At 44.6% G+C, this 27,448-nt stretch overlaps 1 protein-coding gene, 1 long non-coding RNA gene and 1 pseudogene across 2 annotated transcripts in view; 1 reads left to right on the forward strand and 2 right to left on the reverse strand.

Annotated features, from left to right (window-relative positions):
* LOC134948047 (ficolin-1-like) overlaps positions 1-27,448 on the reverse strand; it is a 170,574-nt gene that overhangs the window by 97,608 nt on the left and 45,518 nt on the right. The gene's annotated exons all lie outside the window — the stretch shown is intronic.
* LOC134948174 (uncharacterized) lies at positions 21,279-21,933 on the reverse strand. The gene is made up of 4 exons (XR_010182928.1): positions 21,898-21,933; positions 21,743-21,808; positions 21,575-21,643; positions 21,279-21,401 (listed from the first exon to the last, which is right to left on the reverse strand). It is a non-coding gene; the product is annotated as an uncharacterized LOC134948174 (long non-coding RNA).
* Positions 23,246-23,364, forward strand: LOC134950229 (5S ribosomal RNA; annotated as a pseudogene).

Below are 27,448 nucleotides of genomic sequence, written 5' to 3' on the forward strand. Positions count from 1 at the left end.
ACTCACTGTGGAAAGCAAGTTCCTAGCTAAATGGCAGGGTCCATTTGAGATAAGGGAAAAAGTGAATGAGGTTAATTACAAAGTATACCAGCCGGGAAAGAGATAGCCCGAACAAATTTATCATGTTAACTTAATTAAACCCTGGAAAGATAGGTTGTCTCTGTCAGCGGAGCCTTGCCCTTCGCTGTCTTCACCTCGGTTGCTCCCCGCAGTGAAGGTGTCAGAGACATTATCAGCTGGTCAGAAAAATCAGGTTAAAGAATTTCTCATCTAAAATAGGGAAATATTTTCAGAGCTGCCTGGCCGAACGACCATAATAAAACATGACATTGTCACAGAACCAGGGGTCAGGGTCCATTTAAAGCCATATAGGATTCCGGAAGCTCAGCGAGAAGCTGTTTCTAAAGAAGTTAAAACCATGTTAGAACTTGGAGTCATAGAGGAATCTAACAGTGAGTGGTCCAGTCCCATAGTTCTCATCCCGAAGCCCGACGGTAGTATACGCTTCTGTAATGACTTTCGTAAGTTAAATGAGGTGTCCAAGTTTGACGCATACCCCATGCCCCATGTGGACGAGCTTATAGAAAGGCTGGGAACAGCTAGGTTTCTCACCACGTTGGACCTGACCAAAGGTTACTGGCAAATACCTTTATCTGATGGCGCAAAAGAAAAAACAGCCTTTTCGGTTCCGGAGGGGCTGTACCAGTACAAGATGTTACCCTTTGGGTTGCATGGGGCTCCAGCAACCTTTCAACGGGCAATGGATAACATTTTAAGGCCCCATAGAAAATATGCAGCTGCCTATTTGGATGATATAGTAATTCACAGTACAGACTGGGGGTCCCTGTTAGGGTCTCCTGCCCTGTGCTGCCACATCGTCATGGCAACCGGGAGACAAGTGCTAGCGGAGTAACCTGAGCGCAGCTGATACTCCGGTTCGGGTCTTTTGCTGTGCAGTGGTTATAGGCTCTGTGCACGGCAGGGGATCCGGTGCTGGTTTTTGTGCTCACAGTCTGTGAGGTCTGAGTGGGGCGTGGACAGCACCTGCTTTATAAGGCCTCTTCTCAGTTTAAGCAGATGCTGCTGAATCTTTGTTGGTTAGTCAGTTCCTGAAAGTTAGCCAGTACTGTGTAGCTTTGTATTTGTTTGTTGCTTACTGCAAATAGGCCTGGGGATTTGGTATTACACTCTGCCAATCCAGACCTAGCAGTAAGACTGGAGTCAGTCGTTTAGCTTGCTGGGGTTCTGTTACTACTCTGTGAACTTAGCAAGTTTGCGGCTGTATTCTAAGACTTGCCTGTCTAATCTTGTCTCACTGTGCTAGGTGTCAGGGGTCAGTTTAGTGGCAGTAAGCTGAACCTGTGCACTGCAAGTGAGAATTAGGATTGTGGAGACTCTCCTTGTGTCTATCATTCCATCTCTGACCAAGGAGTTTACTGCCACACCCGTTGGTAACCCTTTAGGGTTTTGCTGTTGCCCTTAGCAACAGCATTTCGGGTTCTCTACGTATTAAAACACAACATCTTGCTTTTCCCATCTGAGCATTTCTAATACAAGGGAGATACCCAGTTCCTTAGCCTCTGGGCTTCTCTGTCCACTTTGTGTGTATTTTGTTACCCTATCACCTTCTGTGTACGTTATGTCATATTCCCCAGTCTGTCTGTGAGTCCATTTGTTTTGCATACCTATCCGTTCAGACACCAGTACATTCCTGCAGGCACTGGTGTGCATAACATATTCAGCAGCCTAATACTCCTGTTGAAATTTTGTGGGAATATGGAGCATACCCCTCAAAATACGTTGCAACAGGTGGTCGATCAGGTGCAGGTCCTGACTCGACAATTTAATGATTTGTCCATTAAAATGCACACCTCCCAGGCTGCTGGCGGAGCTCCCGCAGCAGCAGCACCTGCAGGGGTTAAGGAGCCGAAAGTAAATCTCCCGGATCGTTTTTCTGGAGATCGCTCGCAGTTCTTTTGTTTCAAGGAGAGCTGCAAGCTATACTTCCGGCTTAGGCCTCAGTCTTCTGGGTCGGAGATTCAGCGGGTGGGCATAGTGATTTCCTTGCTACAAGGAGACCCACAGGTCTGGGCATATGGGTTGCAGCCTGACTGTCCGTCGCTTAAAAGTGTTGATGCTTTTTTTACGGCACTGGGCATGTTATATGATGACCCTGACAAGACGGCCTCAGCCGAGGCTCAGATTTCGATCCTTAAGCAAGGGCGAAGGCCAGTTGAGGTTTACTGTACGGAGTTTCGGAGGTTGGCCCATGATACCCAGTGGAATGACCCAGCCCTGAGACACCAGTACCGAAGAGGTCTTTCTAACCAGATAAAGGACCAACTGGTACAATATCCCTTGCCTGATAGCTTGGATCAGCTCATGCAGTTATCCATCCGGGTGGATAGACGGCTGAGAGAGCGTAGGCTTGAAAGGGAGACTGAGATTTCCTTCCTTCCCAAGGGAACCTCAGACTCTGAGGAATTTTCCGAGGAGCCTATGCAGATTGGGGCTACCCGCCTCTCCTCGCGTGAGAAGACGCGGAGGAGACAGCAGGGGTTGTGTTTGTACTGTGGGAATAAAGGTCATGTGGTAGTATCATGCCCAGAAAAGCCGGAAAACTTCAGGGCCTGAGGGTGATGGGAAATATCCTGTCAGGCCAGAAGTCAGAATTTCCCAAGAAGACTTTTATCATTCCGGTGACCTTGAAGATCCTCGGTCAAACTGTCAAGACTGAGGCCTTTGTGGACAGTGGGGCCGACGGGGTTTTTATGGACCGCCAATTCGCCCTGAAACACTCTGTTCCCTTAGTACCCTTGGCATCGGAAATTGAGATTTGTGGGTTAAACGGGGAACCATTATCCCAAGGTAAAATTACCTCTTGCACTAGCCAGATTTCTTTGTTTATTGGAGCCACACACTCTGAAAAATTGTCCTTTTATGTGACTGTCTGTACTTTTGCCCCATTGGTGTTGGGGTTACCCTGGTTAAGGGCCCATAATCCTCAATTTGACTGGGTCTCTGGGGAGATTCTTAGTTGGGGTACTGATTGTTTCAGGAGTTGCTTGAGCGTTCCAGTCAGGCTCTCGCAGCTAAGTTTGCCAGGATTGCCAGGGTGTTATGCAGATTTTGCGGACGTGTTCTCCAAAAAAGTTGCAGAGGTACTACCTCCCGATCGCCCCTATGACTGTGCCATTGATTTGTTGCCAAATGCTAAGCTTCCCAAGAGCAGGTTGTACTCCCTATCACGTCCTGAGACTCAGGCTATGGCAGAGTACATTCAGGAGAACTTGGCTAAAGGATTTATCAGACCTTCACAGTCTCCAGTTGGGTCGGGGTTCTTCTTCGTGGGTAAAAAGGACGGTTCGTTGCGACCCTGCATCGACTTCAGGGAATTGAACCGTATCACGATTAAAAACTCATACCCACTGCCTCTCATTTCGGTCTTGTTTGACCAGCTTCGTACTGCCACCATTTTTTCTAAGATTGACCTACGCGGTGCGTACAATCTAATCCGAATAAGAGAGGGGGATGAATGGAAGACTGCCTTTAATACCCACTCAGGGCATTATGAATATTTGGTGATGCCTTTTGGGCTCTGTAATGCCCCGGCAGTCTTCCAGGATTTCATGAATGATGTGCTCAGGGAATATTTGGATAGATTCTTAGTTGTATACTTAGATGACATCCTAATCTTCTCCCATTCCCTGGAGGAATATCGGAAGCATGTACGCTTAGTCCTCCAGAAACTCAGAGACCACCGGCTTGGGGCGAAGCTGGAGAAGTGCGAATTTGAAGTTCAGCAAATCGCATTTCTAGGATATATTATCTCCCCAGAAGGTTTCCAAATGGAGGGTTCCAAGGTACAGGCAGTCCTGGATTGGGTGCAGCCCACTAGTTTGAAGGCGCTTCAGCGTTTCCTGGGCTTTGCAAATTTTTATAGACGATTTATCGCTGGATTTTCGTCTATAGTGGCGCCCTTGGTGGCACTCACTAAGAAAGGGGCGGATGTTGCTCACTGGTCTTGTGAGGCTAAAGCGGCTTTTGCCCGTCTCAAAAGGGCATTTGTTTCGGCCAAGGTGCTGCGACACCCAGATCCAGAGCGTCCTTTTGTGGTGGAGGTGGATGCCTCTGAGATGGGTATTGGGGCAATGCTTTCTCAGATGGGAGTGTCTGATAATCGCCTTCATCCCTGTGCTTACTTTTCCCGTAAATTTTCGCCTGCCGAGATGAATTATGACGTGGGTAACCGGGAATTGTTGGCTATTAAGGATGCACTCGAGGAGTGGAGACACTGGCTTGAGGGGGCTAAGTTTGTGGTCTCAATTCTCACTGACCATAAGAATCTGGCATATTTAGAGTCAGCGAAGCGTCTCAATGCCAGGCAGGCACGATGGGCTTTGTTTTTTGCTCGCTTTAATTTTTTGATAACATATCGCCCTGGGTCAAAAAACATCAAGGCTGATGCGCTCTTGCGGAGTTTTGCTCCAATCCAGGAGACCACCGAGGAGCCGTTGCCCTTTGTTTCCCCATCATGTATTAAAGTGGGCATTACCCAGGACCTCTTATCATTAGTCCTTAGAGCACAGGAGCAGGCTCCTCCAGACCTTCCGGTAGGTCTTTTGTTTGTGCCTCCTAGGTTAAGACAGCGAGTGTTCCTGGAATTCCATGCCAAGAAGTCGGCAGGTCACCCGGGTATTGCCAGAACTCGGGAGTTGCTATCTAGGGCGGTGTGGTGGCCCTCGGTGGCTAAGGATGTGGATCAGTGGGTTCGGGCATGTGACATCTGTGCCCGAAATAAGACTCCTAGAGGGGTTCCTGTTGGCCCATTACATCCACTCTCTATCCCATCTAAGCCATGGACCCACATTTCAATGGATTTTGTGGTGGACTTGCCCAAATCCTCGGGGATGACAGCCATCTGGGTTGTCGTTGACAGGTTTTCGAAGATGGCGCACTTCGTTCCACTGGTTGGGCTGCCATCGGCCAGACGCCTGTCTGAATTATTTATGCTGCATGTTGTGCGTCTCCACGGGTTACCACTTGATGTGGTCTCTGACCGCGGATCCCAGTTTGTGGCCAAATTCTGGAGGGCATTTTGTTCCGATCTCCAGATTTCTGTCAGCTTGTCGTCAGGCTACCATCCGCAGTCTAATGGGCAGACTGAAAGGGTGAACCAGTCCTTGGAGCAGTTCCTCAGGTGTTATGTCTCCAAGTGTCAGACTGACTGGGTTGCTCATCTGTCCATGGCGGAGTTTGCCTATAACAACGTGACTCACTCTGCTACAGGGATCTCTCCCTTCCTTTGTGTGTATGGGCATCATCCTAAGGCCAATTCTTTTGACCCCCTGGACTCCACGCCTGGTGGTTCCTCTGTGGTTTCGGTCCTTAGAGGTATTTGGCGGAAAGTGAAGAAAGCCCTTGTGTCTGTGTCATTAGTGACCAAAAGGGTTTTTGATAAGCGGAAAAGACCCTGCAGCTTCAAATTAGGAGACTTCGTCTGGTTGTCTACCAAGAATTTGAAGTTGAGACAGCCATCTCATAAGTTAGGCCCCGGTTCATCGGCCCTTATAAGATCACCAGGGTTATCAATCCGGTGGCATTTCAGTTAGATCTGCCCCGTTCTTTGGGTATCAATAAAACATTTCATTGTTCCCTTTTAAAACGGGCGATTAGTAATCCTTCTTCCAGTGGAAGACCTTCCCCTCTTCTGATACGTGGCCAGAGGGAGTTTGTTGTTGAAAGGATTCTTGACTCCAAGGTGGTTTGGGGTCGGCTGTCATTTTTGGTGCACTGGAAGGGGTATGGCCCGGAGGAGCGGTCGTGGGTGCGCAGTTGTGATCTTCATGCCCCCAGACTGATACGCTCTTTCTTCTCGCAGTTCCCCGATAAACCCGGTGGTAGGGGTTCTTTGACCCCTCGTCAGAGGGGGGGTACTGTTAGGGTCTCCTGCCCTGTGCTGCCACGTCGTCATGGCAACCGGGAGACAAGTGCTAGCGGAGTAACCTGAGCGCAGCTGATACTCCGGTTCGGGTCTTTTGCTGTGCAGTGGTTATAGGCTCTGTGCACGGCAGGGGATCCGGTGCTGGTTTTTGTGCTCACAGTCTGTGAGGTCTGAGTGGGGCGTGGACAGCACCTGCTTTATAAGGCCTCTTTTCAGGTTAAGCAGATGCTGCTGAATCTTTGTTGGTTAGTCAGTTCCTGAAAGTTAACCAGTACTGTGTAGCTTTGTATTTGTTTGTTGCTTACTGCAAATAGGCCTGGGGATTTGGTATTACACTCTGCCAATCCAGACCTAGCAGTAAGACTGGAGTCAGTCGTTTAGCTTGCTGGGGTTCTGTTACTACTCTGTGAACTTAGCAAGTTTGCGGCTGTATTCTAAGACTTGCCTGTCTAATCCTGTCTCACTGTGCTAGGTGTCAGGGGTCAGTTTAGTGGCAGTAAGCTGAACCTGTGCACTGCAAGTGAGAATTAGGATTGTGGAGACTCTCCTTGTGTCTATCATTCCATCTCTGACCAAGGAGTTTACTGCCACACCCGTTGGTAACCCTTTAGGGTTTTGCTGTTGCCCTTAGCAACAGCATTTCGGGTTCTCTACGTATTAAAACACAACATCTTGCTTTTCCCATCTGAGCATTTCTTATACAAGGGAGATACCCAGTTCCTTAGCCTCTGGGCTTCTCTGTTCACTTTGTGTGTATTTTGTTACCCTATCACCTTCTGTGTACGTTATGTCATATTCCCCAGTCAGTCTGTGAGTCCATTTGTTTTGCATAACAGTTCAAACACCAGTACATTCCTGCAGGCACTGGAGTGCATAACAGTTCTGACACCAGTACTTTCCTGCAGGCACTGGTGTGCATAACACACTGGTGTACCACATTTTGGTTATCTGACACATCTGGTGCTTTTATATGTGAATGTGTTACTTAGAGCACTATATTTTCTGTGCAATCTTAAAAATGCCCCTGGTCAAGCGTATAGATGCATCCGGAGTTACCAATCCTAATCATTGTGGGATTAAATGTACAACAAATGATATGCCCTCTATGTTTATGTTATTGCAGTGTGTGGGGACCTGGGTAAGAATTGCACCTCCCCAGTGTGTACTGGCATCCTCACTGCTCCAAGTCCCAAATTCCCTAATCTACTACTAATCTCCCCTGTTACTGCCCCTGCGTCAGCCATCATGTCTCTGTGTGTGTCTCACGTGCTAGACGTGGGATCCCTTAGCAGGTAATTCTAGAACACAGTAACATAGATGGTCTGGGAGTGTGACTGAGCGTGATGTGAGGACACCCCCCCCCCCCCGTCATATACAGCAGCATAGAGACTGGTATATGTACAGTGCAAGTGTCACTTCTCATTGTCATATGTCATTGTATTGCAGGAGATCCAGGTACTCCAGGGCTACAAGGAGAAAAAGGTAACCTGCAATGTAATACAGTGTGCTGTTGTGATTGTATGGTCTAATTAAATTGTAAGCTCTTGTGAGAAGGAATCTGACTTATTTTCTCCCAGTGTATTTTCCTTACTGCAACAGTGATTCCTATAATCAGTGTATGTTTGTGTTACTTACACATGGTGCAATGTTGTGGAATTTGTTGAGCATTATACATAATTATATATAGTAGTAGTAGTAGTAGTAGTAATAACAGTAGTGGTGATAATTGTAGTAGTAGTAGTAGTAGTAGTAGTAGTAGTAACAGTAGTGGTGATAATTGTAGTAGTAGTAGTAACAGTAGTGGTGATAATAGTAGTAGTAACAGTAGTGGTGATAATTGTAGTAGTAGTAGTAGTAGTAGTAACAGTAGTGGTGATAATTGTAGTAGTAGTAGTAGCAGCAGCAGCAGTAGTAGTGGTGATAATAGTAATAGTAGTAGTAGTAGTAACAACAGTAGTGGTGATAATTGTAGTAGTAGTAGTAGTAGTAGTAGTAGTAGTAGCAGCAGTAGTAGTAGTAGTAGTAACAGTAGTGGTAATAGTAGTAGTAGTAGTAGTAGTAGTAGTAGTAGTAGTAGTAGTAGTAACAGTAGTAGTAGTAGTAGTAGTAGTAGTAGTAGTAGTAACAGTAGTGGTGACAATTGTAGTAGTAGTAGTAGTAGTAACAGTAGTGGTGATAATTGTAGTAGTAGTAGTAGTAGTAGTAGTAGTAACAGTAGTGGTGATAATTGTAGTAGTAGTAGTAGTAGTAGTTAGAAGTAGTAGTAGTAGTAGTAACAGTAGTGGTGATAATTGTAGTAGTAGTAGTAGTAGTAGTAGTAGTAGTAGTAGTAATAACAGTAGTGGTGATAATTATAGTAGTAGTAGTAGTAGTAGTAGTAGTAATAATAATAGTAGTGGTGATCATTGTAATAGTAGGAGGAGGAGGAGCAGTAGTAGTAGTAGTAGTAGTAGTAGTAGTAGTAATGGCAGCAATAGTAGTATAAGCAGTAGTAAAAGCAACATAGATAATTCTTTGTAAGGATATTCATATGCCTGTCCCAAGCATGTTTAAATTGCCCTACAGTCTTAGCCTCTACCACCTCTGATGGGAGGCTATTCCACTTATCCACTACTCATTTTTCCTTAAATTTCCCCTGAACCTCCCCCCTCCAGTCTCAATGTATGCCCTTGAGTTCTAATACTTTTCCTTTGAAGAATGTTTCCCTCCTGAACTTTGTTAAGACCCTTGATATATTTGAAAGTTTCTATCATGTCCCCCTTTCCCTTCTCTCCTCCAAACTATACATGTTAAGATCTTTTAGCCTTTCTGGGTAAGTTGTGTGATGTAGGCCATGCACCATTTTGGTTGCCCTTCTTTGTACACTCTCTAATGTATTTATATCCTTCTGGAGATAGGGTCTCCAGAACTGGACACAGTATTCCAGATGGGGCCGTGTCAATGACCTATACAGTGGCATTATCACTTCTTTTTTTCCTGCTACTGATTCCTCTCCCTATGCAACCAAGCATCTGACTTGCCTTTCTCATTGCTTTGTTGCATTGCTTTCCTGCCTTCAAGTCACTTGAAATAGTGACTCCTAAATCCCTTACCACCTCAGTAGTTTCCATTATAGTACCCTTGATACTATACTTAGCCTTTGGGTTTTTGAGACCCAAGTGCATGAGTTTGCATTTTTTAGCATTAAACTGTAGTTGCCACGTTCTTGACCATTTCTCAAGCCTACCTAGGTCATTAATCATTTGTTTGACCCCTCCCGGTGTGTCTATCCTGTTGCATATCTTTGTATCATCTGCAAAAAGGCATATCTTCCCTTCAATACCATCTGCAATGTCACCAACAAAGATATTAAAGAGAACTGGACCAAGTACAGATCCCTGGGGTACTCAACTGGTAACATTTCCCTCCATAGATTGCACTCCATTAACTACAACTGTCTGTTTCCTATCCTGCAACCAGGTTCTTATCCATTTAACTGATTTATAATCCACCCCCAGGCTTTCACGTTTATTTAGCAGTCTGCGATGTGGGACAGTGTCAAATGCCTTACTAAAGTCTAGATGTGCTACATCTACAGCTCCCCCTTGATCTATTATTTTAATCACAGAGTCAAAAAAGTCAATAAGATTTGTTTGGCATGATCTCCCACCAGTAAATCCATGCTGTTTTGGATCCTGTAAGTTGTTTTATTTAAGATATTCCACTACTCTTTCTTTTAATAGTTTTTCCATTACTTTCCCTACTACTGATGTAAGGCTTACTGGTCTGTAGTTACTTGCGTCTTCCTTGCTTCCACTTTTGTGCAGTGGAACTACATTTGCTCTTTTCCAGTCCTCTGGAATAGCACCTGTATTTAGTGACTGGTTAAATAATTCTGTTAAAGGTGTAACCATCACATCTTTTAGCTCTTTGAGTATCCTTGGGTATATCCCATCTGGTCCCATTGATTTATCCACTTTTAGTTTTGAAAGTTCTGTTAGGACCTTCTCCTCTGTAAATGTATTTTCATCTACCTTATTTTTATGAATGTCTTGCAACTTAACTGTGGCCCATCCCTTCTTCTGAAGTAAATACTGAGCAAAAATAATTATTTAGGTGATCTGCTATTGCCTTGTCTCCCTCCACCAAATGCCCACTCTCTGTCTTAAGTCTTATTATTCCTCCATTTGATTTTCTCCTTTCACTTATATACTTAAAAAAAAGTTTTGCCCCCTTTATCTACTGACTGGGCCATTTTCTCCTCAGCTTCTGTCTTTGCACGTCTGATCACTTTCTTAGCCTCCTTCCGTCTGTCCAGATACACCTCTTTGTCGTTATTATTTTGAGTCTGTTTGTATTTCCTAAAAGCCATCTTTTTTGCTTTCACACTAGTTGATACTTCTTTTGTGAACCACACTGGCTTCCTTTTCCTGGTGCTTTTCCTAACCATTTTGATACAGTATTGCACTTTTCAGTTTTTTCCACCTCTCCTGCACTCCTTCCAAGTTCCTCCAGTCTGCCAATGAATCACTTACACATCTCCCCATTTTTGCAAAGTCAGCATTTCTAAAATCCAACACCTTTGTTTTTGTGTGACAGGAGTTGGATCCTGTCTTTATACTAAATCATACTGCTTGATGATCACTGGATCCCAGGTGCTCACCCACATATATATCAGATATCTTATCCCCATTTGTAAGAATTAGATCTAATATTGAGTCTTTGCGAGTTGGCTCCCTCACCAATTGCTTGAGAGATGCTCCCTGTAAGGAATGTAGAAATTTGCCACTTGTAGCTGAACTTGCAAAAGACCCCTCCCAATTTACATCAGGTAAATTAAAGTCTCCCATGATTATGACTTGGTGGTCTATAGATCACCCCAATGCGAATAATGTCCTTCTTCCCAGTTTCTATGGTGACCCAAAGGGCCTCAGTTTTGTCTTCAATATTTTGTATTAAAGTAGCATTTATGCTTTTTTTCACATACATTGCTACCCCTCCTCCTATTCTTCCTATTCTATCTTTCCTAAATAAATTGAATCCTGTAGTAGTAACCTCAGCAGTAGTAGTAGTAGCAGCAGCAGCAGCAGCAGAAATAGTAGTAGTAGCAGAACTAGTAGTAGCTGAAGTAGTAGTAATAGTAGTAGTAGGAGTAGTAGTATTAGCAGAAGTAGTAGTAGCATCAGCAGTAGTAGTAGTACTTGAAGTAGTAGTAGTAGTAGTAGTAGTAACAGTAGTGGTGATAATAGTAGTAGAAGTAATAGTAGTAGCAGTAGTAGTAGCAGCAGCAGCAGTAGTAGTAGTAGTAGTAGTAGTAGTAACAGTAGTGGTGATAATAGTAGTAGAAGTAATAGTAGTAGTAGCAGCAGCAGCAGTAGTAGTAGTAGTAACAGTAGTGGTGATAATTGTAATAGTAGGAGGAGGAGCAGTAGTAGTAGTAGTAGTAATAGTAATGGCAGCAATAGTAGTATAAGCAGTAGTGGTAAAAGTAGTAGTAACATCAGCAGAAATAGTAGTAGTAGCAGCAGCAGTAGTAGTAGTATTAGCAGAAGTAGTAGTAGCATCAGCAGTAGTAGTAGTACTTGAAGTAGCAGCAGTAGTAGTAACAGTAGTGGTGATAATAGTAGTAGAAGTAATAGTAGTAGTAGCAGTAGTAACAGTAGTGGTGATAATAGTAGTAGAAGTAATAGTAGTAGTAGCAGTAGTAGTAGTAACAGTAGTGGTGATAATAGTAGTAGAAGTAATAGTAGAAGTAGCAGCAGTAGTAGTAACAGTAGTGGTGATAATAGTAGTAGAAGTAATAGTAGTAGTAGCAGTAGTAACAGTAGTGGTGATAATAGTAGTAGAAGTAATAGTAGTAGTAGCAGTAGTAGTAGTAACAGTAGTGGTGATAATAGTAGTAGAAGTAATAGTAGAAGTAGCAGCAGTAGTAGTAGTAACAGTAGTGGTGATAATGGGGGTAATTCCAAGTTGATCGCAGCAGGAAAATTTTTAGCAGTTGGGCAAAACCATGTGCACTGCAGGGGGGCAGATATAACATGTGCAGAGAGAGTTAGATTTGGGTGGGTTATTTTGTTTCTGTGCAGGGTAAATACTGGCTGCTTTATTTTTACCCTGCAATTTAGATTTCAGTTTGAACACCCCCCACCCAAATCTATCTCTCTCTGCACATGTTATATCTGCCTCTCCTGCAGTGCACATGGTTTTGCCCAACTGCTAACCAAGATCCTACTGCAATCAACTCAGAATTACCCCCAATAGTAGTAGTAGAAGTAATAGTAGTAGTAATAGTAGCTGTAGCAGGAGGAGAAGGAGGAGCAGCAGCAGTAGTAATAGTAATGGCAGCAATAGTAGTATAAGCAGCAGCAGCAGTAGTAGTAGTAGTAAAAGTGGTAGTAACATCAGCAGAAGTGGCAGTAGTAGTAGAAATATTAGCTGCTGTAGTAGTAGTAGCAGCAGCAGAAGAAGTAGTAGTAGTAGTAGCAGCAGCAGCAGCGTCAGCAGTAGAAGTAGTAGTAGTTACAGTAGTGGTGATAGTAGTAGTAGTAGTAGTTTAGCAGAAGTAGCAGTAGTAATAGTAATGGCAGCAATAGTAGTAGTAGTAGTAGTAGTGGTGGTGGTAGTATTAGTAGGAGAAGTAGTAGTACCAGTAGTAGTAGTAGTAGTGATAGTAGTAATAATAATAATAATAATAATAGTAGTAGTAGTAATAATAGTAGTAGTAGTAGCAGCAGCAGTAGTAGTAGTAATAATAGTAATGGCAGCAGTAGTAGTAGTAGTAGTAGTAGTAGTAGTAGTAGCGGTAGTATTAGTAGGAGAAGTAGTAGTACCAGTAGTAGTAGTGATAGTAGTAATAATAATAATAATAATAATAATAATAGTAATAGCAGCAGCAGCAGCAGTAGTAGTAGTAGTAGTAGTGGTGGTGGTAGTATTAGTAGGAGAAGTAGTAGTACCACCAGTAGTAGTAGTAGTAGTGGTGGTGGTAGTATTAGTAGGAGAAGTAGTAGTACCAGTAGTAGTAGTAGTAGTAGTAGTAGTAGTAGTAGCAGCAGCAGCAGCAGCAGTAGTAGTAGTAGTAGTAGTAGTAGTAGTGGTAGTATTAGTAGGAGAAGTAGTAGTACCAGTAGTAGTAGTAGTAGTGATAGTAGTAATAATAATAATAATAATAATAATAATAATAATAATAATAATAATAATAATAATAATAATAATAGTAGTAGTAGTAGTAGTAATAATAGTAGTAGTAGTAGTAGCAGCAGCAGTAGTAGTAATAATAGTAATGGCAGCAGTAGTAGTAGTAGTAGTAGTAGTAGTAGTAGCAGCAGCGGTAGTATTAGTAGGAGAAGTAGTAGTACCAGTAGTAGTAGTGATAGTAGTAATAATAATAATAGTAGTAGTAGTAGTAGTAGTAGTAGTAGTAGTAGTAGTAGCAGCAGCAGCAGCAGTAGTAGTGGTAGTATTAGTAGGAGAAGTAGTAGTACCAGTAGTAGTGATAGTAGTAATAATAATAATAATAATAATAATAATAGTAATAGCAGCAGCAGCAGTAGTAGTAGTAGTAGTAGTGGTGGTGGTAGTATTAGTAGGAGAAGTAGTAGTACCACCAGTAGTAGTAGTAGTAGTGGTGGTGGTAGTATTAGTAGGAGAAGTAGTAGTACTACTAGTAGTAGTAGTAGTAGTAGTAGTAGTAGTACTAGTAGTAGTAGTAGTAGCAGCAGCAGCAGCAGCAGTAGTAGTAGTAGTAGTAGTAGTAGTAGTAGTGGTGGTAGTATTAGTAGGAGAAGTAGTAGTACCAGTAGTAGTAGTAGTAGTAGTGGTGGTAGTATTAGTAGGAGAAGTAGTAGTACCAGTAGTAGTAGTAGTAGTAGTAGTAGTAGTAGTGGTGGTAGTAGGAGAAGTAGTAGTACCAGTAGTAGTAGTAGTAGTAGTAGTAGTAGTAGTAGTAGTAGTGGTGGTAGTATTAGTAGGAGAAGTAGTAGTACCAGTAGTAGTAGTAGTAGTAGTGGTGGTAGTATTAGTAGGAGAAGTAGTAGTAGTAGTAGTAGTAGTAGTAGTGGTGGTAGTATTAGTAGGAGAAGTAGTAGTAGTAGTAGTAGTAGTAGTAGTGGTAGTATTAGTAGGAGAAGTAGTAGTACCAGTAGTAGTAGTAGTAGTAGTAGTAGTAGTGGTGGTAGTATTAGTAGGAGAAGTAGTAGTACCAGTAGTAGTAGTAGTAGTAGTAGTAGTGGTGGTAGTAGTATTAGTAGGAGAAGTAGTAGTACCAGTAGTAGTAGTAGTAGTAGTAGTAGTAGCAGCAGCAGCAGCAGCAGCAGTAGTAGTAGTAGTAGTAGTAGTGGTGGTAGTATTAGTAGGAGAAGTAGTAGTACCAGTAGTAGTAGTAGTAGTGGTGGTAGTATTAGTAGGAGAAGTAGTAGTACCAGCAGCAGTAGTAGTAGTAGTAGTAGTAGTAGTAGTAGTAGTAGTAGTAGTAGCAGCAGCAGCAGCAGCAGCAGTAGTAGTAGTAGTAGTAGTAGTGGTGGTAGTATTAGTAGGAGAAGTAGTAGTACCAGTAGTAGTAGTAGTAGTAGTAGTAGTAGTAGTAGTAGTAGTGGTAGTATTAGTAGGAGAAGTAGTAGTACCAGCAGTAGTAGCAGTAGTAGTAGTAGTAGCAGCAGCAGCAGCAGCAGTAGTAGTAGTAGTAGTAGTAGTAGTAGTAGTGGTAATATTAGTAGGAGAAGTAGTAGTACCAGTAGTAGTAGTGATAGTAATAATAATAATAATAATAATAATAATAATAGTAGTAGTAGTAATAGCAGCAGCAGCAGCAGCAGTAGTAGTAGTAGTAGTAGTAGTAGTAGTAGTAGCAGCAGCAGCAGCAGCAGCAGTAGTAATAATAGTAATGGCAGCAATAGTACTATAAGCATACTTAACTACTGTACATTGTATTTCTACTCTCCGTGAAAAGCCCTGGAGAGGAGACGCTGCAGGTGTCTTCGGGGGGCGGGGCTGGGCTGTGACATCACTAAGCCTCGCCCCCGCATTGGGAAATGCCGCGATTTGCAGGTCCACGGGGAGGGGGCGGGGCTAAAATGACGCAACATCTTCTCCACCCGACGGACCCGCGAATGTGGGAGGTTATCTCTCCATCCTGCTCGCATCACTAGGGTGCGAGCAGGATGCGGTAGACCTGCCCACTCTTCGGGGGTGCGGGGGGCTACCCCAAAAAAGGGGAGCCTCCTGCAGCTTCCGGGAGAGTAGGTAAGTATGACTATAAGCAGTAGCATTAGTAGTAGTAGCAGCAGCAGTATTGGTAGTAGTAGCAGTAGTGATAGTAGAAGTAGTAATAATATTAGTAGTAGAAGTAGTCTCGTAGTAGCAGCAGCAGAAATAGTAGCACCAGTAGACGTAGTAATAGTAGTAGTAGCAGCAATAGCAGTAGTAGTAGTAGAAGTAGTAATATTAACATCAGCAGCAGTATTAGAAGTAGTAGTAAGCAGCAGGGGTGTATCTAGGGGTCCGAGCGCCGCTGGCAAAGTAGGGAGCTGGCGCCCTCCCTACACACATTTGGAATAAGGTGTGAGTAATAGTATTGGAAATGGGGCATGGTCTTGTGGGGAAGGACGGGGACACAATAGTACTTACAATTCAAATTATGCCACACAGTAGTGTCCCTTATTCACATTACACCGCAGTAGTGTCTCGTATTCACGTTACACCATCCCTCCCCCCTAACCCACCTTTCCCACAGCCTGACCTTAACCTGCCCCCCTCCCCCAAAAGCTTCTTCAGTGGTGCCTAACCCTAACCCACCCTTCCTAATCTCCCTCCCTGCAGCCTAACCCTAGCCCTTCCGCCCTTGCAGCCTAACCCTAACCCTCCCACGTAGCTTGCCAGTGGAGACTTTGGCACCAACTCGATCCTGATTTTGGCATTCTGCATCGCTATCTATGTTGGGATGCCAGCATCAGCATTCTGAGCAGTTTCGGGATGCTGGAGTCAGCTTTCCGACCGCCGGGATGCCAAACGCCAGCATCTTGACTGCATCCAGAATGAAATGCAGGGCCGTAACTACGTGTGTGCCAAGGGGGCTTGGCACACAGCGCAGTTGCCCTGGGGGCGCACGGCCAGCGGCATGTAATGAGTCAAATTGACTCATTACATGCCGCCTCTGAACTGCGCCGTGTGCCGCACTGTGAAGAAGACAGGAGCGCCGGGCAGCGGAGGAGGAGGGAGGGGGAGCAGGGAGCCGCAGCAGCGCTATTTGATTGGTAGTAAGCGCCGCTGCAGCATCCCCCTCTCCTTCTGTATTGGCTGCCCAGCGCTGCTGTGGATGCATCCCAGCATCCACAGCAGCGCCGGGCAGCCAATACAGAAGGAGAGGGGGATGCTGCAGCGGCGCTTACTACCAATCAAATAGCGCTGCTGCGGCTCCCTGCTCCCCCTCCCTCCTCCTCCTTCTCACCTCACACAGCCTGCACCGAGAGGAAGCTACACGAGGAGCCTGTCAGCGGGGAGAAGGTAAGTATGTCTCTCTCTCTCTCTCTTTCTCTCTCTCTCTCTCTCTGGGACACCGTCTGCCGCAATGTGTAAAAAGGGGTCCCATCTGCCGCAATGTGTAAAAAGGGGTCCTGGCTGCCGCAATGTGTATAAAGGGGGCCTGGCTGCCGCAATGTGTATAAAGGGGGCCTGGCTGCCGCAATGTGTAAAAAGGGGGACTGGCTGCCGCAATGTGTAAAAAGGGGTCCCGGCTGCCGCAATGCGTAAAAAGTGGTCCCATATGCCACAATGTGTAAAAAGGGGTCCCGTCTGCCGCAATGCGTAAAACGTGGTCCCATCTGCCGCAATGTGTAAAAAGGGGTCCCGTCTGCCGCAATGTGTAAAAAGTGGTCCTGGCTGCCGCAATGTGTAAAAAGTGGGACTGGCTGCCGTAATGTGTAAAAAGGGGTCCCAGCTGCCGCCATGTATAAAAAGTGGTCCTGTCTGCCGCAATGTGTAAAAAGTGGTCCTGGCTGCCGTAATGTGTAAAAAGGGGGACTGGCTGCTGTAATGTGTAAAAAGGGGGATGCTGTCTGCTGTAATGTATAAAAGGGGCTCTACCTGGTGTAGTGGCGCTACTGTGCAGCATAATTTGAATAATGGAGACTACTGTGCACCGTAGTATGAATTGCTATTATTTTGTTGCCACACCCCTTCCCGTGAAGCCACGCCCCTATATATTTTTCGCGCGCCTACGGCGCGCAGTGCGCCTATCTTGTGCAGGGGGGGGGGCGCCAATGTTGGTTCTTGCACACAGCACTAAAATGCCTGGTTACGGCACTGATGAAATGCTAATGAGATGCTGTGAGAGGAGCCTCAAATTGACCCAGCCATTAACCAAACACTATTAGTTGGGTGGAAGGAGTGTTTCCTGTTAGAAAAAAACATCAGGGTGCCATCACTTCCAAGATAAAATGATCAATTATACAATTAACTGATAAACATTTCCTTGAACATGGCCTTGAAATAGATAAGATATGTATTTTGTTTATTACACTCAACAAGTTAAAGTTTTCATTTACTTTCTACTTACTTACATCTAACATGCATGAAAATCGTGTAGTTTTCCAGGTACTACAGTCCCTTCTCCCAAACACTGACACTTTTTTATTATCTTAACAATATCTAACAATTGCTGTGTACCTGGTGAGAGTCTGTTACTGTAGTAGTAGTAGTAGTAGTAACAGACTCTCACCAGGTACAGTCTGACAGTACTGCTTTTCTATCCTTTGGCCGTGGGTGGCACAGCCAGGCGGCGCCCCCTCCTTGCCTGGCGCCCCTGGCGAGTGCCACCCTGGCCAATAGGAAGATACACCCCTGAGCAGCAGTATAGTAGTGGCAGTAACATAGTAACATAGTATTTGAGGTTGAATAGAGGCAAATTGCCCATCGTGTTCAACCTGTTTTAAGTTGTGATGATTCTACATACTTGCTGAATAATGTTTTATGACTAGTCAGCTACTATAACTCATGTTACCCCCGGATTAACCACGTTGATATTTTAAGTATTATAACCTTGGATAGCTTTTTCATTCAGAAATGTATCCATTCCTTTTTTAAATACAATTACAGAGTCCGCCATTACCACCTTCCCTGGCAGGGAATTCCACATCCTGATTGCCCTAACAGTGAAGAACCCTTTCCTCCGTTGCGTTCGGAACTTTCTCTCCTCCAGCCGCAGCGAGTGCCCACGTGTCCTAAACTGTGTTCTTTAAATAAATAATTCCTCTGATACTGTAACTCTTTGTGATGTCCCTTTACATATTTGAAGATATTAATAATATCTCCTCTTAGGCGCCTCTTTTCTAGTGTATACATATTCAGCCTAGTAAGTCTTTCCTTATAGTCCAGTCCTTCTAGGCCTTTAATCAATTTATACAGCGGCATGATTACATCCGAGTCCCTTGTCTCAATTCCCCTTTTTTTATGCACGTTAGCACCTCACTTGCATTCTTTACTGTGTTTTTACATTGTGTACGGTTATTAAGCCTATTATCAATGAATACCCCCAAATCTTTTTCCAACTCCGTTTCCGCTAGGCGTTCTCCATTTAATATGTAGGATGCAAGTTTGTTTTTAGTCCCAAGATGCATAACCTTGCATTTTTCTGTATTGAACCTCATTTTCCATTTAGACGCCCAGAGTTCAAGTTTAGATAGATCATTCTGCAAGGATTCCACATCCAATTCTGAATGAATTACCTTACACAGTTTAGTATCATCTGCAAAGATTGACATTGTGCTTTCCAGGCCTATTTCTAGGTCATTGATAAATATGTTGAACAGTAGTGGTCCGAGTACGGACCCTTGTGGTTTTCCGCTGACTACTGGGGACCAGGTTGAGGACTTCCCCTTAACCACTACTCGCTGTACCCTGCTATCCAACCAGCTGCTTATCCATGTGCAAATAGTTTTTCCTAGGCCAATCTCCTTTCATTTGATCATCAGTCTCCTGTGAGGAACTGTTTCGAAGGCTTTTGAAAAATCTAGGAAGACCACATCCACTGCTTTTCCTTGATCAAGATTATTGGTCACTTCCTTGTAGAAGCTAATTAAGTTAGTCTGACATGACCTGTCCCTCACAAACCCATGCTGGTTCTTGCTAATAATCCTTGCGGACTTTAGATACTCCTGTATGATGTCCCTTAGAATTCCTTCCAATATTTTCCCCACTATAGATGTTAAACTAACTGGTCTGTAGTTTCCCGGAAGATTTTTGGATCCCTTTTTAAATAATGGCACTACCTCAGCTGTACGCCAATCCTTCAGTACCATGCCTGATCTAATTGAACTATTGAAAATCAAGTATAGGGGTCGTGCTAGTTGTGAACTAAGCTCCATAAGGACCCTCGGGTGAAGTCCATCAGGACCAGGTGATTTATTAATCTTAATTTGCTTAGTCTCTTCCGGACTACTTCTTCGCTTAAACAAGTATAATCATGAATCATTACTGTCATAGTAGTAGCAGCGGTAGTGGTAGTACAGGTTGAGTATCCCATATCCAAATATCCGAAATACGGAATATTCCGAAATACGGACTTTTTTGAGTGAGAGTGAGATAGTGAAACGTTTGTTTTTTGATGGCTCAATGTTCTCAAACTTTGTTTAATACACACAGTTATTATAAATATTGTATTAAATCACCGTCAGGCTGTGTATATAAGGTGTATATGAAACATAAATGAATTGTGTGAATGTAGACACACTTTGTTTAATGCACAAAGTTATAAAAAATATTGGCTAAAATGACCTTCAGGCTGTGTGTATAAGGTGTATATGTAACATAAATGCATTCTGTGCTTAGATTTAGGTCCCATCACCATAATATCTCATTATGCTATGCAATTATTCCAAAATACGGAAAAATCCCATATCCAAAATACCTCTGGTCCCAAGCATTTTGGATAAGGGAGACTCAACCTGTAGTAGCAGCAGCAGAAGTAGTAGTAGGAGGAGGATAGTAATAATAGTAGTTTCAGCAATAGTAGTAGTAGAAGTAGTGTATTAGTAGAAGTAGTAATAGAAGTAGTAGCAGCAGCAGAAGTAGTAGTAGGGGGAGGATAGTAATAATAGTAGTTTCAGCAATAGTAGTAGTAGAAGTAGTGTATTAGTAGAAGTAGTAATAGAAGTAGTAGCAGCAGCAGAAGTAGTAGTAGGGGGAGGATAGTAATAATAGTAGTTTCAGCAATAGTAGTAGTAGAAGTAGTGTATTAGTAGAAGTAGTAATAGAAGTAGTAGCAGCAGCAGAAGTAGTAGTAGGGGTAGGATAGTAATATTAGTAGTTACAGCAAAAGTAGCAGTAGAAGTAGTGTAGTAGTAGAAGTAGTGTCATAGTAGAAGTAGTAATAGTAGTAGCAGCAGCAGAAGTAGTAGGAGGAGGATAGTAATAATAGTAGTTACAGCAACAGTAGCAGTAGAAGTAGTAGTAGTAGTAGTAGTATCAGTAGTAGCAGCAGTAGAAGTAGTAATAGTAGTATCAGCAGTAGTAGCAGATATAGTAGCAGCAGTAGTAGTAATAGTAGTATAAGCAGTGGCGTCAAAATATTTAATTTCTTACTATCTTCTAGTTTTTAATATTTCGCCTCTATTTTTTGATTGGTGGGGAGTTTATTTTATTCTAAATTACCAATAAAAGTTATGTTTTCATTTATTAATAAACAGCCAATTTATGACCCTGTGCACCACAGCGCTACCCTTTTTCTCTTTCTTTTTCTTTTTTGATTAAATATTAATGTGCTATGCTGGGCAGGCTTGGGTGGTGTTTATTAATATTATTTATTAATATATTTTTTATTTATCTCTACTGAAAATCTAATATTTATAATATAAACATAGATAAACAATTTAATATGTATATAAATGTGTGTATATAATGATATTGATATATATATACAGTATATATATATATATATATATATATATATATACACACACACACACATACATGTGTTATACACATACTGGGGTATTCAATTTGTCCCGAAGGTGTCCCGGGTGATAAGTATCGGCGTCGGGGGCTATTTAATTGGCCCCGATAAGCCGGCGCAGGCGAAGCAAAATGCCTGATAACAGCCCCGTTTTCATCCGAAAACGAGCTATTACTCCCGAAAACACACAGGTTTCACTGAACCTGTGTGTTTACGGATGAAAAAGCAGGTTTTACCGGCTGAGCAAATTAAATAGCCTGACCGCAGCACCCGAAGAAACATCTGGGTTTTTTACTCCCGACGTCTCTTCGGGCCAAATTGAATATCCCCCATACAGTATATATATATGTATATATATACAGAATGTCCACAGAGTGGGGATGCACTCTCGCTATGAAGAAATCAGTCAGCTTTAGATAGTTGAATATCACCGTAGCTTTAATGTCGACGTTTCGGCCTGTTAACAGGCCTTTCTCAAGACCGATGCCACAGCAGATCAAGTTATAATTATAATGACATTGATGCACAAAAAATCTGTAAGAACAATGATCATAGTTAAAATCACATGCCTCACCGGTCCCTGGGGAGCCCCACACCAAAGGAAAAAGTATATATTCTTATGATACTGATTAGAATTAGTGCAAACTATAATATATGATCACCTTTAGTGCATACCCTCCACCAGGAGGATAATGGGTGACCCATACCTGTCAGGCCTCCTCCATCACCTGGTAATGGGTAACATCACAAAAACAGCCAATTTATCATCCATTAAGCTGAAATAACACCAAATTTACAAAACCTAATTTAGGCATTTCACTAAAACCAATATTGACCACACCATATTAGATAGCCAAAGACATTTAGACTATTACCTAGTATACACTGTCCCATGTCAAAGTTATCCCTAGGTGCAGTCACAGCTGTAGATACTCATGGTGCTGCAAGGGGACATGATCTGACATCAACCTCAAATCCAATCAGATAAATATCATATACCATCAACAAAAAAATCAATTCAGTAACTTACACAGAGCTGGAGGCGTCCTGCTTGTGACTGCATGACCCTCCTCACTCCGTGGTGTGTTTAAATACCGCGCCCACCGGAAGTGACGCTACAATCCACAACTTACTCCACTTGTACTTACTTATATTAAACAACCCGTGTAAACTTCACAACATATGCCACTGATAGTGGCAACATCCGCCCAGCAAGTCCGTCCACGACGCAGGCCCCCCCGGCCACGCCAGCCGCCATCCGCACTCAGCCCGGCGATCACTCGCCGGAAGCGGCGCCATAATGCGTTCCACGATGGCGGATGGCAATCACTCTTCAACTCAGGCACTCCGTTGGTGTGAGAGCTTTTTCTACAGTGTCAACTTACAATTATTTTGTCCTTACTATTCTTGATTATAACTGTTATTATTCCGATCAAATTTTTGGACAAATTATGCAAGTTATTTACAAATAGAACACCAGTTGTTCTTATACTGTCTTCTGCTGGTTTCAAATCTGCATTTTTTGGTTGAGACTAGAGTCACTTTCTCTGTAGCTTTCTCAGCACTTGGTTATTGTGACAAATTGCGATTTTCTGTATTTTTCTTAGTAATCTGTTATTGTGACAAACTAATGAGATAAGCATGTGATAGAATCTCGCTGCTCCTTGCAGCCTATGTGGTTGATTCCAAAACAAACACATCTATTTGCAGTATGTTACTGTGACAATTATTTGCATCTTGCAGTGTTAAAAGGAAGCTGCCCTTTGCAACATATGCGGTGTGTTCAAAACAATTGTATCTGTTTTCACTTGGACACAGAGCTGCCCGGACACCTTTTCTGCAACAATGTACGTCGAAATGTATGAATAGTTAGCTGCCTCTGCAGCCTGAGCAGTGCGTGTTGGGGGTGTAGTTACGTAACTACACAAAGCAATATCCACTTCATATCGAGCAATTTAGTGGAAATTCTTTATACAATTTGTCACAGAGAAACAAGGTACTGCCCAGATAGCTCCTGTTAATCCTGATATAAGATTCAGCTTAGGTTACTTCACATGATTAATTATTAGTACTTCATCAAATTAACCCATGTCATACTGATATTTCTATTAATATTTCATCTAATCATTTAACCTTTGTCATACCATTAATTTAATTGCCTCATTTAATTTATTTGAGGCGACTCCGGCATGTGCTCTCCATCATAATTGTAACATTGAGGATTTCATCAGTAAATAATCCTTCCACTTCTTGGTCTTCCTTGGGCCATTAATTGGTCAATACTAATTGGCAATTGTCAAATCAATCTTTTTCTTCACGGAATTACATTTGCCTCAAATACCATCCATCCTTATATGCTGAGAGGTGTTTACCATACCTTCTACAGTCATACCATGCTGGACCTGCCCGATCTCGTCTGATCTTGGAAGCCAAGCAGCATTGGGCCCGGTCAGTACCAGAAAGGGCGACCCTCTGGGAATACTGGGTACTGTAGTCCCATCAAGGTACATACCTTTCATTGACCAGCAGAACCTACTTGTCAACTAAACACTGCAGAACACGCAGCACAGTTGATTATTTCAAAAGGAGTCCGGTAATTAAAAAAGCCGGTTTCTTTTTCTTGTATCTCTTATATGAAATACGCATAAGTATTATCAATCATAAACTCATAGAGATAACGAGAATCTTTTATTTGCGCAGTGGACATATGTCTAACAATAATACTCGCCTAGAATTCAGAGGGTGTACAGACAAATTTCCTGTCACCTACTTTCAATAAGCGAGTGACATATTATTACTATATCGTCTTCTATACACTATTTAATACTTGTTTTAACCCACTTCGCTGTTTTATACAGCAAGGTTCTTTTCACATAATTAATTTAACTTGGTCGTCTGAAGAATTAATAAAAGTTACGTTTTAATGCTTTATACATATTCCATTGTTTCACAATATTGTCATTAAATTCATACAAAAAGTGTGCCCCAGGGAGACATATCAACTAGCTCTTTTTTTGCCTCTTTGCAAAACCACCCCTAATAGCTCTTTCTGCTAAAAATGTCCGGGAGCACCACCAACCGTTGTTCTGCCCTAAAAGCCCTTTGAGGCGAAATTGGCAGCTCTATGTTGGTCTAAACATTAATTGGAATTTCCATTAGTACTATTATATACTTCTTATCAGGTAATGTACAATCTGTTCCAGTGCAGATCTCAAAAAACCCCACCCAATATGGTATATGATATTTATCTGATTGGATTTGAGGTTGATGTCAGATCATTTCACCTTGCAGCACCATGAGTATCTACAGCTGTGACTGCACCTAGGGATAACTTTGACATGGGACAGTGTATACTAGGTAATAGTCTAAATGTCTTTGGCTATCTAATATGGTGTGGTCAATATTGGTTTTAGTGAAATGCCTAAATTAGGTTTTGTAAATTTGGTGTTATTTCAGCTTAATGGATGATAAATTGGCTGTTTTTGTGATGTTACCCATTACCAGGTGATGGAGGAGGCCTGACAGCTATGGGTCACTCATTATCCACCTGGTGGAGGGTATGCACTAAAGGTGATCATATATTACTAGGTGCTTCATCGCGCCCTACGGGCGCTCTTCACACCGTCGCAAGGGGCTACGCCCCCTTACCCTTGCATGCCTTTCTGGGGTTTAATATTTGTATTATATGGAGTATTACCTGCATTCCTTTGTTAGTTGTTAAATATTGCACAATGAAAGGGCGTGCGATGGTGAAGGAGGCGCAGCCCCTTGCGACGGCGTGAACAGCACCTGCAGGGCACGATGTACAGAATGTAACGGGTGCGGGGGGGACTGCGGATGGTGTCTGTAGATGCTGCGGGTGGAGGGAGGCAGAAGTGGGGGTGGGGCCCGGATGGGGAAGGTTCGGGAGGTGCTGCGCGTGAGGGAGGGGCAGAGGAGTGGGGGGATGCAGATGGGGGAGGGGTCCGGAGGCACTGAAGGTGGGGGAGGGGCAGGGGTTTCACGGGTGGGAGAGGGGCAGGTGTGGGGATGTTGTGGATGGATGAAGGGTTCCGGAGGTGCTGTTGGATGGGAAGGGACGGGAGTGCCGGGGGTGGGGTAGGGGACCGCAGGCACCATGGGTAGGGTAGGGGCAGGTACGGGTGTTGCGGCGGATGGGAAAGGAGGTCCGGAGGTGCTGCAGGTGGTGAAGGGGCAGGTGCGGGGGTGCCATTGGTGGGGGAGGGGTGGGTGAGAGGGGGACCGCTGATGGAGGAGGGTGTCTGCAGATGCTGCGGGTGGAGGGGGGCAGGTGTGGTGGGAGACATATAAGGGGGGTGAATGGTGGAAGGGGCCTGGAGGTGCTGTGGGTGGTGAAGAGGTGGAGGAGTGGGAGCCACGGGTGGTGTAGGGGGTCTGGAGGCACAGCATGTGGGGGAGGGGTGGAGTGCCGCATGTGGTGGAGGGGAAGGTGCGGAGGTGTGGTGCATTGGGGAGAGGTCTGGAGGCGCTGCGGGTACTGTACATGCCATAAAAGGTAGTTGGAGGGTATGCAGTAACAGAGCCAGGACAGGGGTGACAGGGTCAATACAGGGTTGACGTGGCCAGGACAGGGGTGACAGGGTCAGAACAGGGGTGACGGTGCCAGGACAGGGGTGACGGGGCCAGGACAGGGGTGACGGGGCCAGGACAGAAATGATAGGGACAGGATAAGGGTGACAGGGCCAGGATAAGGGTGAAAGGGCCAGGATAAGGGTGGCAGGGCAAGGCCAGGGGTGACAGGGACATGACAGAACACAGGGCATGGGAGAGATTGGTATTAGGGACAAAACAGTGGTGACAGACAGATGTGTCTTACCGGAGTCACTGCTGCTGGCTGCTGCTGTTCCACTCCAACCTGTTGGGATCTGCTGCTGCTGGAGACTTGGCATGGCTGACTCTCTCAGGCTGGAGTCCTGCTTCCTCTGCCCGTCCGCATCCCTCCCCCCCTCCTCAGTCACACACCGCAGACCTCGCGCAGCTGCCGGGCACTGTGGTAAGGTGAGACTGGGAGTGACTGGTTAGCTCCCAGGAGATGCTGCGGCTGGAGGGAGGAGTGGGTCAGAGCCTGCAAGCAGCTCGGATTTCTGCAGCGCTACCCGCCAGCTAAAGTGTGTGAATGAGCTGGGCGCACTCCACTGCGGGTGGCAGCGCTGCAGCTAGCGGTGGGGTTGCCGGGGCTGGAGATAACAGAGGCAGTATGGAACCTGCACAGCGGCAGGTGCCCCACTAAACTGCAGCTAAGAAGCGTGGAGTGTGCCAGAAAGTGACGCTCCTCCGCATCAGAGAGACCCTGCTGAGTATGCCGATGTGGGGGGTCAAGCACACAGTGAGCCGGTGCCCGTCTGTCTGTATGACATACCCCTCACACACCCCCATACCTCCCAAATGTCCCGATTTTCGCGGAACAGTCCCATTTTTTGGGGTCTGTCCCGCTGTCCCACCCGCGTGTCGCACTGTCTGGTGGTGGGGGGGGGGCAGTTGGAAAGCTCCTGTACTCGCTGTTCTGCTTAGCAGAGCAGCGGTGAATAGTGGAGACAGAGGGAGAGGGGGCATCAGGGGGTACGGAATAATGGGGGGGTTCCAGCAGCAGAGCCGGATTAAGGTGGTGGGGGGGCACGGGATACGTACCGTTGGCCCCACAGTTTTAGGGGACCCCCCGGCTGGAGTAGCTCTGTCCCAGCTCAGAAGCTCCCCCCCCCGTCCTGCCAGCAACAGCGGCAACATTGTGCTACAGTCAGCACACGCTGCTGCATATTGGCAGGTCTGTGGTGTTACAGGGAGGCAGCAGTCTCTTCTGCCTGTGCGGGTGTGTAAGGGGGAGCGACCACCTCCTCTGGATTTAGCCCTAGCTGAGGGGCCAAAATCCCATCAAAAAAATAAAAATAAATATCGGAATTTGCATAAGGGGGCGTGGCCGCGTGGTCCGCGATTAGACCACGCCCCCAACCCCCAGCAGGCACAGCAATGAGATAGGGCTTGCCTGTCACAAGTGCCCTGGGCCCCCCGGACTCATAATCAGCCCCTGGGAGCATGCCAGCAGCTCACAGATCGCTGGGCATGCCCCCTCACTGACGAAAACGGGGACCCTCCCGTGAAGCCACGCCCCCTTTTCGCTGAGTGTGTTTCCCTCCTTCTGCCTGGAGAAAGCTCCTGCAGAAAGCTGGGAGGTCTGCACCCCTGCCTGTGCCATGCCCAATGCCCATGCTATCTGCTTCTGCTCCTAGTCTCCTGTAGATTTGGCCAGATCTCTGTGACTCATTTGACTAACTCCGCCCAGTGTTGTAACTCCGCCCAGCGTTAGCAAATGAATCACAAGGTCACAGAATAGGGCTATTATATAGGAGATAGTTTGCACTAATTCTAATCAGTATCATAAGAATATATACTTTTTCCTTTGGTGTGGGTCTCCCCAGGGACCGGTGAGGCATGTGATTTTAACTATGATCATGGGCCCTCATTCCGAGTCGTTCGCTCGTTATTTTTCATCGCATCGCAGTGAAAATCCGCTTAGTACGCATGCGCAATATTCGCACTGCGACTGCGCCAAGTAATTTTACAAT

The sequence above is a fragment of the Pseudophryne corroboree genome, chromosome 8 (assembly GCF_028390025.1).
Source record: "Pseudophryne corroboree isolate aPseCor3 chromosome 8, aPseCor3.hap2, whole genome shotgun sequence".
NCBI classification, from domain to species: Eukaryota; Metazoa; Chordata; class Amphibia; order Anura; family Myobatrachidae; genus Pseudophryne; species Pseudophryne corroboree.